We start from the raw sequence: 20,561 nt of genomic DNA, 5'->3' as shown, positions 1-20,561 counted from the left end.
TTGAGCTTGGAGTTTGACTCCATGGAATATTATATTGGAGCTTGGAGTTTGACACCATGGATATTATTTTTGATCTTGGGGATGCACACACAGAAAGACTGTCTAATGATTAGCTACCAGGATATGTCAGGTTGGCTATATAACCGACAGATAAGACTCATCAGCCATAGGACAGGCATACATTATATGCATTTGTATGTTTGACTGAGTGTGCATTTGTTTTGGTTTGCCTAATTGTTTAGCCATATTTATATGCCATTTGTATTACTTGTTGTACCTGAATCCTACATGTGATTTTCTTGTTTGTATTGTATGTGTGTGCAACTGAGAGATCCCTCATACTGGTGGTGGTGAAGCTGAGGGTTGTTTTTCTGATGTGATGATTTGATTGTTGATTTAATTGAGTTGCTTAGGCTAGGAGTTGTGATTGGTTTCTGATTGAGGTTTTAGTAAAGTATGAAAAATCAAGCAGGTTTAGCATAGACTTAATGAACCTATGCTTGGAATAGGTTGGTCATTCATACAGTCTAGGAAATTGATTAAGATTTTCTTATAGGAAAAGAAAGGTTTTGGATTTCTGGATAATTAAATATTGGTTTTTGAAAAGGTTTTGGATAATTAGCCGTTGATTTTTTTAAAAAGATTCATAGGACAAACGATAATCGTTGCCTCAAAATTAATTCTTCTCTTTATACGTATCTTCTTATGATAATTCTTAAACCCTCTACTGAGAACCCTTTCGAGGACGATGTTCTCATCCCTTACAGTTTTATCTTTTCAGGACGGACGCGAAAGCTTGCAGAGTTTTTGTTAAGTTCTTATATATACTATTTTTGTTTGTATACATATGTTATAAACTTTCCCTCACCTTTATTATTATATTCTTGTTAGAGGAATAGGAGTCGTGATTGTAATTACATGTATGTATATACTATTTGTAAGTTGCTTAAGTAAGAAGTTTTGTCTATATGTATATGTTTATTTATTTTCAGTTAAAAAGTATTTCCATTTTTCTTAAAAAGAAAACAACGATACAATTTCAAGTCAAAGGCTCCTATTATATTAGTAATTATATGAAGTTGTCGTAATACTTCTCGCTATCAGAGTGGCGCAACTGGAAGCGTGACATTCTGATAGTAAGGGTGTTACATTATGGTATCAGAGTAGTTCATCCTGTTTAGAGCCTTGGGAATGGACTGACTATGCTTTATTGCATTCTCTGAGTGTCTGTCATGTTGTAGGTCTTGTCCAGGTAACAAGAATTAGAGTTTTATGCACATGACTGTCTATTGATTAATGTTGTTATCTTACCGTTGTATATCTGTTGATGTTAAGTCTGGCCAACTTAATGTTGATGGTTTATGCGTACAAGGAAGTTAATAGGTTATTATAGACGAATTGGAATTGATAAGTAATGGGTAATGCCAGTCACGTGGTTCGAAAATGCTAGAGTTCTCTTTTCGTGCTTGGTTTCGACTTATGATTCTTGTTTGTGTCGCTTAAGTTGGCATATCGTTTCTTCTTTACTACCCTCATTGAAGTTCCTTGACTCGAATTCCTTCCTTGAACAATGATTTGACCATTCTCTGACTATATTTTATAATTCATCCATAACCTTTCTTGATTGTATTCTTGAGAATTTGCTTGAGTCTTTTAAAAATATCTGTCTTTATCATTAATTATACTCTTCTTCATGAATTCTGTGCTCATTGGTCTGATCTTGAACCTATTTTGGCGTGATGCATGATCCTTAAATCTTGAGTAGTTTGAACCTTAAAAGTTAAAATTCTAATTAAGCTAACTATGTAATTTGATTCTTTTGCTTCATGTCTAATGTATATCTTGATCTGACTATATTATTGATTATCTCTTAAATTCTCGACATCATAGTTCCTGACCTTGAATTTCCCTACGTGATCTATGTAACTTCTTGACATAACCTGAGCTTGTTTTGGTATGATGCATCATTCCATACAGTCTATTTCTAGAATTCTTGTTTTGGATTGAAAAAGTTTAGAATTGACTATTTTCCTGCCTAATTGTGTTTTCCAATCATCCTTTAAATTTTTTATGAGATCACTTTTAATTTAGCATATACTTTCCTCCATGGATTCTAAAATTTCTTTATATAGTTTAAATCTGTTTATTTGCAATACTCCACCTGTTCTTTTATAGACATCATGTAAAAACAATTTCTACCTTTGGTTTCCTTCTTTGATTACAACTCAATTTCCTTCCAACCTTATCACAATTTTATACATATTCTTATGTAATTTTGCACCTGAGTATTTTTCAAGACTCTTGAGAGAATATTTTTGCTCATAGCCTAATTAAATTTTATTTTTCAAATTTTGTGTATTTTATTTTAATTTTGGTTGTTTTGATGCAATACCTTATTTAAACTCTTCGTATTTCTTTTGAGAAAGTGAATCCATTCCTTCTTGAGATTATCCAAGCTTTGTAAACGCTACCATTGACTTCTAGTATTCTTTTCAACTCAGCTCAAATTCAGTTTAAATGAATGCACCATTCTTCCTCTTGATTTTTCCTACCGAATTTCTTAGATTCAAATTCCTTCTTAGGATTACAACTTGATTTCCTACCAAGGTTTTCATTGAAATATTTTATCCTTATCCTAACTAATTTTCATTTCACAAATCTTGCATAATCTTTCACAAATATTTTATCCTTATCCTAACTAATATTTTATCCTTATCCTAACTAATTTTCTATTTTAACATGACGCAATATTTACATTTTTATTGATTCTCTTAAATTTTGTAAACAATTTCCGTGTTCTCCTTTATGATTTTTATTGGAGTTTTTTGAAATCAAAATTCTTTTCTAGTTGTATTTCGATTTTTTTTTCCGGCATACTTCATGACTTTTGACCATTCTTGTTTGTTGGTGACTCGAACAATTCCTTCATATTTCTTGTTAAGATGCGAAATGACTATTTTTGGAACGTTTTCTCATGCCTATACATCGTTTCTTAGTTGCAATTTTACGACTCCTTCCGAATTCATATGAATCTTATCTTTGTTACTTATTCTTCTTTTACTGAGATTTGTACCTCTTTGAACATACTCGCGCTTATCTCTTTGAAATTTTTTTTGGTACGACATAGATCCTTAAATCTTTAAAAATGTTAAGTGCTCCTTTTTAATAGGCGGTATTGGCTTATGCTTTCTAAACATGCTGTTTAATTTGATGTCATTTATCCTTTCCTTTTCTTGAGATGTAATTTAAATTTCCTTGCTTTACAATCTGTACCTTACATCTATCTTGATCTGCTTATATTTTTGACTATGTTAAGACTCTTGTAACACAGTTGTTGATCTCATATTCCTCCACGAGCTATAAAACCCTTGTGATAATTTGAAGTTGATCCGCTGCGATTCGTCACTATTGGCTTTGACCATTCCTCTTCTGTAAAATCTCATACTTCTTCGACTCATCTTGAATCTGTTGCAAACTAATGCACTATTTTTCTTCTTATTGATCTTATCAGATTTTTCTGATTCAATAGTTATCTTCGAAGTTACCAAATGATTCCTTTTCGACAAACTTTATTGCTTGTGCACCCTTATTTACCTACAATTTCATCCATCCTTTCAAATTTTTATGCGTACTGTTATTGTCGCCTGCCCTTTATTTCTAAAATATTGTATCCTTCTAAGTAAACTCGAGATTTGTTTAAGTGGCACGTGCGACCTTTAGATATAGCAAGCGATACGTTAGTTCTTAGGACACAGTTGATAGACGCGGAAGATGAAGCTTGTAAATATGGGATGCCATAGGAAGTTGTGGAGCTTTGTTTTATGCGAAGAGTTTTATTGATATTAGACATGTGATCGGTAGTGGGTTTGCAAAGCAATGGATGAGGTTGAGAACTCTCAGGTGAATCCTTCAATAAAGTACAGTTGGGAGTTATGATGGTGAGTTGTGCAAACACCTATCTTAAAAATTTATATCTTATTGAGTTTCTTCAAATTTTGTAAAATGCCTTTGTTTTGAGCCTATCATGTAACTTTTGCTTTATACCACATTCTTCCCTTATATCTAAGTCTTATGGCTTATCCAGTATTTAAAAATTTATATATATGCCAAGACTTCTTGCTTTTCTAAAGTATTCAAAAGTAAAGTATTAAAACTAAGAAAGTATCTTGTGTATTACTTTAATTTTCGAGAACGAAAATTTTTATAAGGTGGGTAGGATGTAAGACCCAAAATTTTCGAAAAATCTTATTATGAGTTAATTTCAATTTATTTATTCATTAAAGACTTTATTTTTTAAAATTATTTTATTAAAAGTAATTAAATCAAGTTTTGATAATTAAATTAAAAATTTTACTTAATCTTATAATTATATTATTGAATAATTTTCTATATTTAAATTATAAAACTTAATAGTTATAAAAGAATAAGAATTTTATATGATTTAGTTTAAATAATTGAGATTTTGGAATTTAGTACTTTAATTTTATAAATAGAGAAAATAAATTATATTATCTCTAATTTTAAATTAGAATATTTGATTTAAAAGTTAATTAGCAAATTGATAATTAAATAATATTTTAAAGTAATTTTAAGGGATTAAATTAGATTTCAAATTAACATAAAAATACCCTAATTTATTAAAATTACCAAATTTCAATTTTTCCAAAATTCTTAATTTCACATTGGTCCCAAATCAAACTCTAATTCCCAAATCAAAACCCTATCCCTAACCCTAACCCACCTAACCGCCATTCAATCGCCCAAAAACCTTGGTCATTCTTCGAGAAAGAAAGAAAATGGAGAAAGAAGAGGGAGAAACGGGAAAGGAAAAGAGAAGAGAGGGGGAAATGGAGAAGAAGGGAGGAAGAAGGAGGGAGCCGCACCATCGTCGCACCCTGATCGCTACAGTCGCCATCGCTATCAATGGTGGAGTCGTCGCCGTTTCGTCGTTGCTGCTACTGATGGAGAACGCTGCCAAGGAGAGAGGAGACACCACGTTTTGCTCCGTCGACGTCTTCGCGGAGGTCCTCGCCGGCGTCGTCTTCATCGCGAGCGTGTCGCAACCAGCTTCCACCGCCGTCGCATCTCCCATCACGGATGCCGCAGAGGATGCGCAGGAGTGACAGACGCGTGGAGGGAGGAAGACCGAGGAAGGAAGGGGCTGTTCCCTTTGTCGCCGAGCCACAGTCGTTGTCGTTGAAGCTTCTGTCGCTGTCGCCATTGTTGTGTCATCCCCGGAGGAAGTCTCTGCCACTGGAGCTCGCCGGAACTACTTGGGGTTGTTATCACTCCTCCTGGTTCTGTTTGAATTGCGTAGCCACATCTCTGGATGTTGAGAATGGCATCATGGCCGCCAGGACCACCGCTTGAGCCGCTGCTTTTCGCTTCAGTGTTTCTTCTTAGTTGCGGTAAGCCTTTTCGTTCCGAAAAGTCCTTTTGTCATTGTTCTGTTATCTTAGCTGAGGTTTTGTGGCATTATTTGTTATATGATTGAGTTTCAATTATTATATGTTCCGATTAAAGTTGTCGTGGTTGCTGCGAAAGTGGTATGGAGCTGTAGTTATGGCTGCCGCTATTGCGGGCCAGGAGAAAAACGAGTTTTAGAGTTTTCGAGTTTTGACTATTTGAGGTAGGGGAGCTTTTCTTAAACTCATTTTGATTCCGAGAATTGTTATAAATTGATATTGATGTAAAAATGTATTTTTGGTGATTATATGAGTCTTATGGATCGAACTGAGTTGCTCTGGATGATTGTGATGGTTTGTCTAGTAAAATTGTTGACTGCTTGAAAAGGTTGAATATTTTGAGTGAATGATTTTGTTAACTTGGAGGTTGCCAAATTTTTTTTTTGAGATTTGGTAATGTTTTGCTATTGAAAATGAGTTGATTTTAGAAAGGATTTAATATTGGAATTGGTTTGATTTGGAAGAGATTTAATATTGAAATTTTGTTTAATATTGAACCTGATTTGATATCGAAATTTGGTTTAAAACAAATGTGAAAAAGATTTGATACTTGGAAATAATTTGATTATTAAAAATGATTTGCTATTTGGAAAGGATTGAGAAGGGTTTGAGGAATGTTTGGTTGGGACCCTTGAAGGGTGGCAAAAGTCTAAGTTTTAGAGGAGTTGCTGCCAAAATTTTTATGAAAATTGGATGCTTCGTTTGAAGTGGTTATTTAGAAAGATTTGGGTTTAAGAATTTTATGATTTGATTTTGAGTAATTAAGAAAACGACTACCTTTTGAGTTTGATTTATTTAGAAAAGAACGAAATTAAGTTTTGAGTATGAATTTTTGATGAATGATCGAGACTAATTGTTGACCCTCTATCGTAAGATATGACCAGGCATATTAACTCTCCGGGTTCCCCATGGACATGGACATGGATATATATATGTTGAGCTTAGAGTTTTTTCCATGGAATATTATTGAGCTTGGAGTTTGTCTCCATAGAATATTATATTTGAGTTTGGAGTTTGACTACATGGATATTATTTTTGAGCTTGGAGATGCGGGCACAGAGGGACTGTCAAATGGTTAGCTACCAGGACATGTCGGGTTGACTATATAACTGACAGATAAGACTCATCAACCATAGGACAGGCATGCATCATATGCATTTGTATGTTTGACTAAGTGTGCATTTGTTTTGGTTTGCCTAATTGTTTAGCCATGTTTATCTGCTACTTGTATTACTTGTTGTACCTAAACTCTACTTGTGATTTTCTTGTTTGTATTGTATGTGTGTGCAACTGAGAGATCCCTCATGCTTGTGGTGGTGAAGCTGATGGTTGTTTTTCTGATGTGATGATTTGATTGTTGATTTGATTGAGTTGCTTGGGCTGGGAGCTGTGATTGGTTTCTGATTGAGATTTTAGTAAAGTATGAAAAATCAAGCTGGTTCATCATAGACTTAATGAACCTATGCCTGGAATAGGTTGGTCATTCATACAGTCTAGGGAATTGATTAAGATTTTCTTATAAGAAAAGAAAGGTTTTGGATTTCTGGATAATTAAATATTGGTTTTTGAAAAGGTCTTGGATGATTAGCCGTTGATTTTTTTAAAAAGATTCATAGGATAAACGATAATTACTGCCTTGAAATCAATTCTTCTCTCTATACGTATCTTCTTCTGACAATTCTTAAACCTATACTAAGAATCCTTTTGAGGACGATGTTCTCACCCCCTACAGTTTTATCTTTTCAGGACGGACGTGGAAGCTTGCGGAGTTTTTGTTAAGTTCTTAGATATGTTGTTTTTGTTTGTATACATATGTTATAGAGTTTTCCTCGCCTTTATTATTATATTCTAGTAAGAGGAATAGGAGTCGTGACTGTAATTACATGTATGTATATAATATTTGTAAGTTACTTGAGTAACAAGTTTTGTATATATGTATATGTTTATTTATATTCAATTAAAAAATATTTCCGTTTTTCTTAAAAAGAAAATAGCGATACGGTTTCGAGTCAAAGACTCTTATTATATTAGTAAATATATGAAGTCGTAATACTTCTCGCTATCAGAGTGACGCATTCGAAAGCGTGACATTCTGATAGTAAAGATGTTACACGAAAACAGCGATAGTGGCATAAGGAAGCGACAGCGGCACAATACAGCTTCAACAATCGGCGAGGGCGCATTACACGGGGGCCACATCGGGTTGAGCGGCAGAGGGAGAAGAGTGTCGGGCTGAACAGTGGTTTGAGTGGCGGAGAAAGAAGAATGTTGAGATTGAACAGAGACGTGGTGTAACAATGTGTTGGGAGGAAATTACGTTACCTAATCTTAATAATTCAAATTAAAAGACTAATTATTCTAACTAATTGAAAATCTGATTTTATAATTAATTTAAAATTAATTAATTTTTTAGGTTGTTGTTTACATTGTTTAGTTTTTGTATTGTTTCCTTATTCTTTCTCCTAAATTTTATATTTGATATTTATTTTCTTCTCTCAACCTTTTTCTGTTATGTGCATTTTTTACCTTAGTTTAGTTACACGAATTTCAACAGTAAGGTTGGCCTCCCACTACAAAGCTGAAAGACGAGATCCTTTGGCTTTAGCTTTTCCTGGTGTTGCTTAGTTTTTGAAGTGCTAAAGAATGTGCTCTAAGTAATTCGTTTCAGATAAAAAAATAAATAAACCCTAAGAACCATTTAATACGAGAACATCTTAGAACATGATTTGAGTCGCGCTTATCCTGACAAGATTTGAAATAATAATATCTGCTAATTCTTAGATCAGTTGTGATCTGAGTCTAATACAATCTAAAAAATTTAAAACAATAATATCTAATAGTTCTTAGATTCATTATAATTTGGATCATATTAATCTTAAACGATGACTTAAAAAAAAGAATAACTTGTAAATATTTATTTAAATAGTAAAATTCTCAAGTTAGTTGAAGATAGAATTATTAAGGATTGTTAGTTGAACCAATATGCAATTTTTGTGTGTATCTTCTCAACTCTATCTCCTTTCTTCTTTATTCAATTTGAGTAGAGATATATATAAAAAATTATTTCAAAATTAATTTAAGAATATTACATATTTTAAAAAATACTTTAATTGATATTATATTTTTATTTTTAAATTTATATTAAAATATAATTATATTTTTTATATTTATATGATTTATATATTATTTTAATTAAACTACAGTTGCATCAATTGATCTACTAAACCGATAAATCAATACTCAGATCACTTCAATGAGCGGTTGGATTTCAAAATCTTGCTCTCCACAAGGGAGGAAAAGAACGTGTTTTGACGCATGAGAATGCCAAGTGTGCAGATGTGAAAGGAGAGGAAGACGCTAGAACGTTACTTGGGACCAAGTACTGAGAGGGATCCGTGAGGGCACTGTAATAGTGTTAGTACGTGAAGAAAATTTGGTGACTTTCTCTATTACTATGCTTTTAGGATGCATGACACTGACATGAATACCGGATGCGACACAACACGGGATATATTAACATTTAAATTTTAAAATCTTATATGGTATAGGAACACGTATATATATAAAATATAAAGTATTTTTTAGATAAATTGTAATTTAATATTTTATTAATATTAAAATATAAATTAAAATTTTTAATATTTTATTTTAATTATATCAAGTATTTAAAATATTTTTTATTTTAATAAATAAAAATATATACTATATCTAAATTTATTTTAAAAATATATGTTAAGAATAAGATTGGACACGCAGACACGTGATGGTATTTATGTGTGTTCAGGCGTATCCAGAGAAGAATTTTTTATTTTTTATTAAAACACCATTGAATACAACAGACACACGTGTTAAACGAGTGTCGGTGAGTATCGTGTTCAAAATGTATCTGACACGCAGCGAAGTATCCGTGCTTCTTAGATATGCTCCAACGCTCCAACATATAGCACGTGAGTTGCACGTTGAAAACTGGTTGATTCTTTTTTTTTGTTTTCCACGGTATTTTTTAACCTGGTAGGTCAAGGATTAATCCGTCGCGCTACTGAACTCCATTTAAGGATTTATCGTTGGCCAATGAGTTGCTGCATTTACAAGGCAGGATTCGAACTCTCGACATTTATTTAAGCGAACTAGTGAGTTAACTACTAGACTAACCTAACTTGTTGGTTCCTTATGGTTTAACAAGTGTCCCTCAATGACACGTGACAAGACTTGAGAGAGGGTGTGAAGCTGCTGACATGTCTACAGGAATGAGGAGGAGAATACCAACTAGGAGTGTAGGACCTCCAACATGGGCCACTTTTTTGTACATGTTGGCTCTTGTCGTTAGAAGCTTTTTTGAAGAATGATATATGACGTTTTATTTGTTTATATTTATTAGGAAAATTATAAATTTTATTATATAAGTGATAGATTAGGAGAATGAACTTTTTTAATTAATCTTATAAGTTATAAAGTATGATCTTATTTTATATAAGATTTTTTATATATATTTTATATTTAAATATATATTTTATATAAATAACTAATTTAATAATTATTTTTTTATAAACATAATATAGTTTATTATTTTTATCCTACTAAAATCTTATTCAGTGTGAAACACTTTACAAAATTAATTGAAATCATTTTTTCTGAGATTCAAAACAAAACATCTTCAAGCCAAAATCAATTGAAATCATATTTTTTTATATACATTTTTTTAATTAATTTTTATTGTGTATTGAATCAATTTAGTTAAATTTAATTACTGAAATAATTTAGTTATATAACATTACTAATATATTATATATAACATACATGTTATATAAATACATAAATTTAATTATTAAATTAATTACTATGTATTTATATATATTACTTTATATATTTTTCAATAAAATAATTAATTATTAAAATAATAAAATTATTTATAGTAACATAATTAAACTTTTTGAAAGTAACATAATCATACTTATTCATAAATAGTATTTTTGTTAGAATTTAGTATTTATATTAGGCGCGGACCCATGTATAGTAGTGAGGAGGCATTTGCCCCACTCTCATTTCATATTTTTCAACAAATATATATATAATATGTCTCCATTTTTAATTTTAAATGACTCTGTTGAGTTAAGAAATTAACTAAATTAATTAGTGATGACAAACATTATTTTTGGCAAAATAAATAATTAGAGTTGTTTAATTAATAAGTATATGTTGCTAATTATTTATTATATGTTGCAGGCCAAAATCTGATTTACAGCCCAATTTGAATGGAAAATAAAACAAGGCAAATGGGCTGAATGGCAAGTGTGAATAAAGGCAAGCCCAAGTCATTCATTTCAAACAAAATTCATCAAAGAAGCATAGCAAGGCACCAACGGGCTGAAGTAGAGAAGAACCCGATCCAAGCCTAAAATTGTTTTTCAATTTCCCACCATCTTGCTCCAACCAAAGTAACGTTCCTCTCCTATCTAATCAAGTCACATCAAGACTTCAGAAAAGTAAGAAAGAGAAAGAGAAGAAAAGCTTCCTCCATAAGCCAGTAACCAAAGAAGCAAGAAAGAGAAAATCTAAGCTTGAAGCACAGAAGCTAAAACAGAAAATCTAATCCAAATCAAGCTTAGGTTAAAGGTAATCCATCTCATCTTGCATGCATCAGATCTTCATCCCTTCTTCCCAACTCTCTGCACTATCCGAAAATGGCATTCAAGGTAAAGTTGATCTCTGTTCTTCACTGCTACAAATACACGGTCACAAGAGATTCTTGGGGACCAAGTTGCATCTCTATGGTTCAGATTTGGTTGACCATTGGAAGACAATCTCGGTTACTCCTACATGGCTTTCGGTCAAGTTGGAGAAGTCAGAAGCAAAGATCCTATTTTGATGTTTGAAAAGAAAAAGTGAGATTGTGGGTTGTTGAAGCTCAAGGCTCAAGGTGTTGACCTTGGAAGAAGAACTCAACCACATGCAAGGAGATAAAAGAAGCTTGCTGTTCATTCAGAAAGCAAGGAGAGAAAACCAGAGTTTGAGAGTTGTGTTCTGAAAAGAGGTTCTTTTACTTGGATAATGCTTTCTTTCAAAGAAGCATTCGGCCAATACTGAAGAATTCAAGCTGAGGTTTGTGAATCTGGTTTTGCACATAGCAAAGAGGCTGCTGATGAAGTCAATCTCCTTCATGTTTTACAAATTGTAATGTACTTTTCTATGTTTATCTTTCTGTAATTTCTTGAGAGAAAAGGCATTGTGAGAAAGCTTGAGAAAAAGCCATGAGTGGAAAAAGACTGAGAGATACACTTAAGAGAAAAACCTAGAGTTATTTTCTGATTTCTTTAGGTATGATTGTGTCTTGTATCTTGCACCTGTAAGGTATCCCTTTCTTAGTTGGGTTAGGACTAAGAGGTATAATTAGGTATTAGCATAGCCAATGTCAAGTTAGGTTAGAACTTGAGTGTGAAAGGATTTGGTCAATCCTGTGTTATTGGTGTATGTAATACTATTAACTATAGTGAAATTATTCCATAGTTGTGGAGGAGACTGGATGTAGGTTGCAGAGCATAAGGCAACCGAACTAGGATACTTGCTGGTGTTAGCTTTTCTCTTCTCTGCTATGTTCTATTTTCTGATTTTCATGAGACAAAAATAAATTGTCTCATAAATTTCCACTGCTCAGTACGAACAGAATCAGAACTGCGAAGTTATTTTAAAAGGGTAATAACATCAACTTAAAAAGGAAGGCATAGATTCAACCCCCTTCTCTAAGCCTACCACAACCTTCAATTGGTATCAGGAGCTAAGGTCTCAAGAATCAAGCTTAACCGCTTAGAGCAAAGATCCAATGGCGAACAATCTGGGCACAACCACAATTGCCTACACCCTCACTGAAGGCCAGTCAAACAACAGGCCACCTTTCTTTAACGGAAAGAACTATTCCTACTGGAAAGAAAGGATAAGGATCTTCATCCAATCCATTGACTACAACTTATGGAAGATCGTTGTGAGTGGTCTCAAGATCCCAACAAAAACAAGTGCTGATGGAGTGGTGACTCCGAAAGAAGAAGCTGAATGGAATGAAGATGACAAGAAGAAGATAGAGCTGAACGCTAAAGCAATCAACCTTCTTCACTGTGCTATCAGCTTTGAAGAGTACCGGAAGGTGTCTAGATGCAAGACAGCCAAAGAAATCTGGGAAAAACTTCAGGTTACACATGAAGGCACTAAACAAGTCAAAGAAACGAGGATTGATATGCTGCGAAAAGAGTATGAGATGTTTAGCATGAAGGATGGAGAAAGCATTGATGAAGCATTTGAGAGATTCTCAATCATAATCAACAACCTTGATGCTATAGGTACAAACTATGCAGAACAAACCTTGGTGAGAAAACTCCTTAGAAGCCTCACAAAAGAGTGGGAAAACACTGCCACTGTCCTAACCGAGAGTAACAACATAAGTCCCATAACCTATGATGAGTTGAGAGGAAAACTCCTTGCCTATGAAGCCACACACACAAACACAGACTCAAAGAAAAAGGGAATAGCCCTCAAGTCACAAATAGAACCAAAAGAGAGTGAGTCTAGTGATGGTATTTCAGATGACGAACTTTTGTTTTTTGCTAGGAGATTTAGAAGGATGATGAAAAGCAAGGGCAAATACAAGGGTTCAAGTTCAAAGGAGCAAAAGATAGACTTGAGCAAGGTGACATGCCATCATTGCAAGGAGGCTGGACACTTCAAGTCAAACTGTCCAAAGCTCAAAAAGGAGGACAAAGGCAAGAGGGAAAGGAAGAGAGTACTCATGGCAGCTTGGGAGGATCTTGAGAATGACTCAAATGAAGAAGAAGAATCTGAAGGAGATGACAAAGACTGCTTCATGGCTGGAAACAATAATCTTGATGAGGCTACTTGAAACTCATCATGCAGATTTGCCTAGCATCCAAGAACAAAAAGGACATGTGGTACATGGATAGTGGATGTTCAAGGCACATGACTAGAAGGTCAACCTACTTCATCAAACTAAACAAGTATGATGGAGGTTTTGTGACTTTTGGAGATGATGGTAAAGGTAAAATCATTGCTGTTGGAAAAGTAGGTAATGAGCAATCTACTTTCATTGATGATGTGCTTTTGGTTTGTGGTTTAAAGCACAATCTTTTAAGTATAAGTCAGCTGTGCGATTTAGGATATTTAGTTGTTTTCAAAAAGCTTGAATGTTGTGTTGTTAATGAAAAAACAAATGAAGTGATGTTTGTTGTCAAGCGTTTCAATAATATATATGGACTTACTCTTGATAAACTAAAGAATCAAAATGTAGCTTGTCTTCACTCTAAAGAATCTGAAAAGTGGTTATGGCACAAGAGATTGGGCCATGCAAGTATGTTTCAAATAAACAAACTTGTAAAGAAAGAATTAGTAAGAGGTCTTCCTTTGATAAAGTTTGACAAAGACATCACTTGTGATGCTTGCCAAATGGGAAAACAAACAAAAATTTCTTTTAAACCAAAGGAAGACATCTCTACTAAAAGACCACTTGAGTTGCTACACATTGATTTATTTGGTCCAACAAGAACTCAAAGCCTAGGTGGTAAACATTATGGTTTAGTAATTGTGGATGACTACACTAGGTTTGGTTGGGTTTTATTTCTTGCACACAAAAATGAAGCCTTTTCGGCCTTTGAACCTTTTTGCAAGAAAATTCAAAATAAAAAGGATTTGAAAATCTCTTCTATAAGAAGCGATCATGGAACTGAATTTGAAAATAATTTGTTTGAATCCTTTTGTGAGGAATTTGGAATATCTCACAACTTCTCTTGTCCAAGAACACCACAACAAAACGGTGTTGTGGAAAGAAGAAATAGAAGCATACAAGAGATGACAAGAGCTATGCTTTGTGAGAGTAATGTTCCAAAATTCCTTTGGGCTGAAGCGGTTAACACAGCTTGCCACATTTTAAATAGAACAATCATAAGAAAATTTTTGAAGAAAATCCCTTATGAACTTTGGAAAGGCTACCCACCAAACTTAGATTACTTGCACATCTTTGGATGCAAATGTTTTGTTTTAAATAACAAAGAAAATTTGGGAAAATTTGATCCAAAGGCTTATGAGTGTTTGTTTGTAGGATATTCCACAAATAGTAAAGCATATAGGGTTTATCATCAAGATGCTAGGATTATTGAGGAGTCCATACATGTTACATTTTGTGATACTAACTTGGTACAAAGAATTTTGGAAGATTGTGATGCAGGAAATCAAGCTCAAAAGGAAGATGAAGCTGCTCAAAATCATGAAAAAGGAAATTCTGGACAAGCTGAACCAGAAACTGCTAATGCTGAAAATTCAAGAGACAATTCCATTTTGTCTCATGAATCTGAAGGAAATTTTGCAGCCAGCAGCACCCAGAATCCCTTGGTGAATGAATCTGCCTCCAAGTCCACCAGACCTCGTGAATGGAGATTCTTGAAGAATTATCCTGAGGAATTTGTCATTGGGGACGTCTCTCATGGAGTGCAAACAAGGTCTTCCACTAGAAAGGCAAATGAAGGATCAAACATTGCCCTTCTTTCACAAATAGAGCCTCAAAACGTCAAGGAAGCACTTAGTGACCCTTCTTGGGTTAAAGCTATGGGGGATGAGCTTCTTGAGTTTGAAAAGAACCAAGTATGGACTTTGGTTCCAAGGCCAAGTGGAAAGAAAGTGACCGGCACCAAGTGGATATTTCGAAACAAGTTGGGAGAAGATGGTAGCATTGCAAGAAACAAGGCAAGGCTAGTGGCACAAGGATATGACCAAGAAGAAGGAATAGACTTTGATGAATCCTTTGCCCCTGTTGCCCAAATGGAAGCCATAAGACTTCTCTTAGCCTATGCTGCATTTTGTGGTTTCAAATTATACCAAATGGATGTGAAATGTGCATTTTTGAATGGAGTGATAGATAGAGAAGTGTATGTGGAGCAGCCTCCTGGTTTTGAAAATAAAGAGCATTTTGATCATGTTTTCAAACTATCTAAAGCTCTCTATGGTTTAAGACAAGCTCCTAGAGCTTGGTATGAGAGACTTAGCTCTTTTTTTTTGAAAAATAATTTTCAAAGAGGCACCACTGACACAACTCTATTCATCAAGAACTCTAATGATTCTTTTATTCTAGTCCAAATATATGTTGATGACATTATTTTTGGATCAGCAAATGAATCCCTTTGTTCTGAATTTGGAAAACTCATGACAAGTGAATTTGACATGAGTATGATGGGTGAACTTAATTTCTTCCTTGGGCTGCAAATTAAACAAACTGAAAAATGTATTTTCATTCATCAAGAGAAGTATGCCAAGGAATTAGTTAAGAAATTTGGTATGGAAAATGCCAAACCCATGGGAACTCCCATGCATCCTAATTCTAAATTAGATAAGGGAGAAACTGAGAAAGATATTGATGAGACTAGGTATAGAGGAATGATTGGCTCTCTTATGTACTTAACTTCCTTTAGACCCGATATTGTGCAAAGTGTTGGATTGTGTTCTAGGTTCCAATCCAAACCAAAAGAGTCACATCTTTCTACAGTTAAAAGGATCATTAGATATGTTCATGGCACATCCAATTTTGGTCTTTGGTATCCTAAGATTGATGATTTTTTCTGCAGTTGGTTATTGTGATGCAGATTTTGCTGGTGATAGAGTTGATAGAAGGAGCACTTCTGGTTTATGTTGCTTCCTTGGGAAGTCCTTAAATGTATGGTCAAGTAAGAAGGAACCAACAGTGGCCCTTTCCACTGCAGAGGCTGAGTATATAGCTGCTTCCTCTTGTTGTTCTCAGCTTTTATGGTTAAAAATGCAGCTTGCTGATTACAAATTAAATGCTGAAAATATTCCCCTGCTGTGTGATAATATGAGTGCCATTAATATTTCTAAAAATCTAGTTTTGCACTCTAGGACTAAACATATTGAAGTGAAATTTCACTCAATAAGAGAACATGTCCAAAAGGGGGATATTAGTATTCAATTTGTTAAATCAGAGGAGCAATTAGCAGATATGTTTACAAAACCATTAGCTGAGGATAGATTTTGCATGCTTAGGACTTGTCTAGGAATCTTGAGTTATGATTCTTTGTTTGAAAAATGCTGATGTATTTGCTGGAGTTTTTTTGTCTCATAAACAGGCATGAGACAATTCTGGGCAGGTGATGAACGTTTCCATCAAGTCAACGTGTTCTGGGCTTATTTCAAATGAACCTCAATCTGGGCCAACCTCAATATTCAGATCAAGAGTGATCCAAATGTGTTTCATTAATCTCATATCACTTCAAGGCCCTAACATGAATGTTACAATCTTGTTTGTTATTTTTGATGACCTGTGTGTTTCATAAAAGGTTTTCAATAAATGTTTTGTGGCCCAAAAGGTTTTCAAGGGGATTTAATTTTGGCCCAAAAAGGTGTTTCAGGTTAATTTTGTTGTTTTTCTCAAATTTTAAAATTAACTTCCCTTTTATTTTTTAAAATCAAATAAAATCTTTCTTGAATGAGGTCATGTCTTTTCAAGTCTTTTCAAATGGTGATGCAGTTGCATGGTTTTGGAAATCCACTTTTTGGGCACGGTTACCAACACTCCCTCTCTTCCCTCCATAACTTCTCCACACACTCTTCGGTTTCTTCCCACTCACTTTACTGCTTCTCTTCCCTCAAAAGACTGAAACTAACCAAATGAGGAAGAAAATCATTCCTAAAAGGCCTCCTCGTGAAAAGATTTACAAGCTACCCACAAAGCCTTCCACTCGCTCTCAAGACCGGACCTTTATCCCTTCTCCTTCTCCTCCTACCTCTCCTCCTCGCTGTGACCCCATGGCTCGGACCAAGAACACTCCAAGGTTCCCTGCCTCTGCCAAGCCAACGCCACCACCGAAAGTCACACCATCCAAGCCAGGTTCATCGAAACCGAGTTCATCCAAAGGGAAGCGTCCTGCAGCACCAGTACCTCCACCTGAGTCCACACAACCAAAGTCTAGGTCTGTTCCATCACGTTCTCAAAGAGGTAAAACTCGAGTTCCTCTCACATCTGTTAGAGAACCAGACATTGATCCTTTTGCTCACAAATCACACTATATGACATCTCACTCAGACTTTAACCCCCATCATTTCAAATCTGCCATGAACCACGATTTCTATGAGGGAGTCATTCAGTATCGTACTCTATGTCCATCTTTTCTGGCTGATTTACCTGATTTAAAAAAGAAAGGTTTTCCTTTTGTTGAAAATTTGGAATTTTTAGACTGGAATCACCTTTTCAAAATCAAAAAACCTGTATATCCTCAGTTGGTCAAAGAATTTTATGCAAACATGACTTACCATGAAGGAAGTGTGCATTCGTATGTTAAGGGCCGAGACATATTTCTAAATAATGAAACTATCAGTGATGCCTTGAAGTATACTGATGTTGGGCCTTGTGCCTACACTTCGGTTAAGTGGGATGAAGGTGTTGGAAATTTCCTATCATGATGCATTGGCTCACATCTATGAACATGTTTCTCTAATTGATGGTATTACACCCACTCACAAAGCCCTATGATATGAGCGTGCTCAATTGCACCGAATGGTCAATCATGTTATTCTGCCTCAAAGCGGCTCATATCAAAGGGTTTCCTACACTGATACTCTTGTTTTATATGCCCTTCTCACCAAAACTGAAATTTCATTTGCATATTTGATGGTTAGATACATGTTTGACTCTGTTAGAAGTGAAAAGGACAAAGCTCTTCCTTATGGCATGTTTCTAACTTGCATTTTTGAGTATTTTGGTGTTGACTTGACCAATGAGAAATATGAAAATAGACATTCATATCTAAAGGGAGGTGGTTCAGTGAAACAGCAAAAAGGACCAACTCGATCTGAGAGAGTGGTTCTAGATGATGATGATGAAGAGTTCATTCCAGATGATTTTACTGCTCCTTCCACTGAGGGAACTTCCATCTCCACTGGGAAGAAATCCACTCTGCTGAATGTGGTTAGGGATGTTGCTCAAGAGTTTGTCTCCCAATCGAATCACTTGATTGAATTGAGCAAAGAGAAAAGGAAGCTGGCTAGCAAGCATGAGAACTTCCTGAAGAAATCAAGGGATAGAGTGGATGTACTGATGACTTTCATTGACAACCTTCAAAATGATGAAGACATTGCCACTGATGTTGAAGAGAAAGCTGCTTCGGAGGGGAATGGTTCTGATGCCTAGGATTTGTCTCATCAAAACTGTTGTTGCTGCTCTCTTTTTGTCTCATGAATTCTGCCTCTTTAGTACTTTTGAACTGTTTCCTTTTGGATGACTGTAATAACTCTGGATATTATTGCACCTTTGGTAGTTTAGTTAGTATTTTGGACTGGGCACTAACCTTTCTTGTAGGGTTTATAGTAATGTTTTTGTTGATCTTGCCAGTCGTCCACCCTTGATGACAAAAGGGGGAGTAATAGTAGGATAAGCATATTTTGGGGATAAGCATATTTTGGCATTGATGCAGCTATCAGTTTTTCTTTTGAAATTTTTGTCAAATTGCTGCACTAAAATTTAATTCTACATGCTGAATACTGATCCTGATGATATTAGCTTGATGTTGGGCTGATTATGTGATGTTGCTCATTTGATATTCCTTGTACAAGATAAATTGTACATAGCTCTTCATTGTGCTCTCTTTAAGTACAATGTGAAACAGGAACAAAGAGAAAAGTATAAATCCAGGGGGAGCAATTTTTGAAAAAGGAAAGGGGGAGCAACATAAAAGCAAATGACAAAAATCAAAGGGAGTTTCTAAACCTTACTCAAACTCGTTTACTTCCTTTTTTGATTATTGCTTAAATCATGTTTGTCATCAAGGGGGAGATTGTTGAGTTAAGAAATTAACTAAATTAATTAGTGATGACAAACATTATTTTTGGCAAAATAAATAATTAGAGTTGTTTAATTAATAAGTATATGTTGCTAATTATTTATTATATGTTGCAGGCCAAAATCTGATTTACAGCCCAATTTGAATGGAAAATAAAACAAGGCAAATGGGCTGAATGGCAAGTGTGAATAAAGGCAAGCCCAAGTCATTCATTCCAAACAAAATTCATTAAAGAAGCACAGCAAGGTACCAACGGGCTGAAGTAGAGAAGAACCCGATCCAAGCCTGAAATTGTTTTTCAATTTCCCACCATCTTACTCCAATCAAAGCAACGTTCCTCTCCTCTCTAATCAAGTCACATCAAGACTTCAGAAAAGTAAGAAAGAGAAAGAGAAGAAAAGCTTCCTCCATAAGCCAGTAACTAAAGAAGCAAGAAAGAGAAAATCTAAGCTTGAAGCACAGAAGCTAAAACAGAAAATCTAATCCAAATCAAGCTTAGGTTAAAGGTAATCCATCTCATCTTGCATGCATCAGATCTTCATCCCTTTTTCCCAACTCTCTGCACTATCCGAAAATGGCATTCAAGGTAAAGTTGATCTCTGTTCTTCACTGCTACAAATACACGGTCACAAGAGATTCTTGGGGACCAAGTTGCATCTCTATGGTTCAGATTTGGTTGACCATTGGAAGACAATCTCGGTTACTCTTACATGGCTTTCGGTCAAGTTGGAGAAGTCAGAAGCAAAGATCCTATTTTGATGTTTGAAAAGAAAAAGTGAGATTGTGGGTTGTTGAAGCTCAAGGCTCAAGGTGTTGACCTTGGAAGAAGAACTCAACCACATGCAAGGAGATAAAAGAAGCTTGCTGTTCATTCAGAAAGCAAGGAGAGAAAACCAGAGTTTGAGAGTTGTGTTCTGAAAAGAGGTTCTTCTACTTGGATAATGCTTTCTTTCAAAGAAGCATTCGGCCAATACTGAAGAATTCAAGCTGAGGTTTGTGAATCTGGTTTTGCACATAGCAAAGAGGCTGCTGATGAAGTCAATCTCCTTCATGTTTTACAGATTGTAATGTACTTTTCTATGTTTATCTTTCTGTAATTTCTTGAGAGAAAAGGCATTGTGAGAAAGCTTGAGAAAAAGCCATGAGTGGAAAAAGGCTGAGAGATACACTTAAGAGAAAAACCTAGAGTTATTTTCTGATTTCTTTAGGTATGATTGTGCCTTGTATCTTGCACCTGTAAGGTATCCCTTTCTTAGTT

The 20,561-nt window shown here is 34.7% G+C and overlaps 1 pseudogene; it reads left to right on the top strand.

Moving 5' to 3' along the window:
* Positions 1-16,961: 16,961 nt before the first annotated feature.
* Positions 16,962-18,654, top strand: LOC148579380 (uncharacterized; annotated as a pseudogene).
* Positions 18,655-20,561: the final 1,907 nt, after the last annotated feature.

This window comes from Arachis ipaensis, chromosome B10, assembly GCF_059453495.1.
Source record: "Arachis ipaensis isolate K30076 ecotype BB chromosome B10, ASM5945349v1, whole genome shotgun sequence".
Taxonomy (NCBI): Eukaryota; Viridiplantae; Streptophyta; class Magnoliopsida; order Fabales; family Fabaceae; genus Arachis; species Arachis ipaensis.
Note: the sequence above shows the minus strand (reverse complement) of the source record. Positions and strands in the feature narration are given on the sequence as shown.